The sequence below is a fragment of the Octopus bimaculoides genome, chromosome 2 (genome assembly GCF_001194135.2).
Source record: "Octopus bimaculoides isolate UCB-OBI-ISO-001 chromosome 2, ASM119413v2, whole genome shotgun sequence".
In the NCBI taxonomy this organism is placed as follows: Eukaryota; Metazoa; Mollusca; class Cephalopoda; order Octopoda; family Octopodidae; genus Octopus; species Octopus bimaculoides.
Genome location: NC_068982.1, coordinates 48,059,959 through 48,062,070, shown reverse-complemented (window position 1 = coordinate 48,062,070; position 2,112 = coordinate 48,059,959).

Sequence of the window (2,112 nt, the reverse complement as noted above, 5' to 3'; positions counted from 1 at the left end):
TATATATATATATATATATATATATATATATATGTGTCTGTCTGTCTATCTATCTTTCTATCTATTTGTCTGTACACATGCTCAGTACACAATGCACACTTACACATCTCACTCAAACATACACATATACCACACACACACACACACACACACACACACACACATATATTCATATTTCTATTCTTTTATTGTTTTACTAATTTCCATTTATGGATAGCAGATCAGCTGTTGCATGGCCTATGAAGGATTTGGTTGATCTTATTGACCCAGGACATAAAGGACTACAACAAAACCATCAACAAAGCCATAAATAAAGACATGGAAACATATACACACAGACACTCACATACACTGACTCACAAATACATGCATACACACATATCCATCCATCCATCCATCCATCCATACATACATACATACATACATACAGGTAATGAAATATTATAGAGGTGAACTTTTTTCAAGAAACAACAGCGTAGGGCTCAATTTATTGAGCGATTAAAGTATTAATTTGAAAGGGACAAGTTCCAAGGTCAATAAATACTCCTCATCAAATCTGACATATATCTAAACTCAGAAGGCATATATAAGCCATAATAAGCATGTGAACACATCATCTGTGGCTTCTGTGCCGGTGGCACGTAAAAAAGCACCATTTGAGCGTGACCATTACTAACGTCGCCTTCTTGGCACTTGTGCCAGTGGCACGTGAAAAGACATTCAAGCGAGTTTGTTGCCAGTCCTGCTGGACTGGTCCCTGTGCGGGTGGCACGTAAAATACACCATTTCGAGCGTGGCCGTTGCCAGTACCTCCTGACTGGCCTTCGTGCCGGTGGCACGTAAAAGCACCAGCTACACTCTCGGAGTGGTTGGTGTTAGGAAGGGCATCCAGCTGTAGAAACTCTGCCAAATCAGATTGGAGCCTGGTGTAGCCATCTGGTTCACCAGTCCTCAGTCAAATCGTCCAACCCATGCTAGCATGGAAAGCGGATATTAAACGATGATGATGATGATGATGATGATGATACATATAATAGTGTAATTCCGTGCTCAAATCAAAGTCGAATAAGTAATTGCATAAATACATACAGATAACTTAAGAAGGCCAAGCTGATGAGATAACAGTTCACAATAATCCAAAAGGAAGCTCTTGAATGAATCCAGTAAATAGAAAGTGTCTTACAGCCATTTCTGGGAATATGCGTAGAAGTGTGCAGGTAAGACCTTTTGAACTTCAGTATTCTACATTTCCTTCGTCAGAGAATATGTACAGATTTGGAACTTTTAAACAAAATCATAAAATTCATAAAATCCCACAAATAATTTTATGATCTTGTTTAAAAGTTCCAAATCCGTACATATTCTATGATGAAGGAAATGTCGATTACTGAAGTTCAAAATGTCTTAACTGCACACTTCTACGCACATTCCCGGAAATGGCCGTAGGACTCTTTCTATTAATCGTGAACTATTATCTCACCAACAGGGACTTCTTAAGTTATCTGTATGCATTTATGCAATTACTTATCTGATTTTGATTTGGGCATGGAATTACACTATTATATGTATGTATATGTTTTTGTATGTTATGTGTTCACATGCTTATAATGGCTTATATATGCCTTCTGTGTTTAGATATGTGTCAGCTTTGATGAGGAGTATTATTGACCTTGGAATTTGTCTCTTTCAAGTCAATACTCTAATATATATATATATATTCGCCATGATAGATCGCTGACCACTACACACATTTTTTCTCTCCTTGTTTCTTTCTGTGTTCCTTTCTGTTGAAAAGCATAGGCTCAAAACATTAAAGACTTTCTCTATTCCCGAGCGTTATACTAATACATCCATTTGTTGTCTACACCACCTGTCTTCGTCTGTTGTTTTTTCGTGAATTCTCCCTATATATATCATCATCATCATCATCATCATCATCGTTTAACGTCCGCTTTCCATGCTAGCATGGGTTGGACGATTTGACTGAGGACTGGTGAAACCGGATGGCAACACCAGGCTCCAGTCTGATTTGGCAGAGTTTCTACAGCTGGATGCCCTTCCTAACGCCAACCACTCAGAGAGTGTAGTGGGTGCTTTTACGTGTCACCCGCA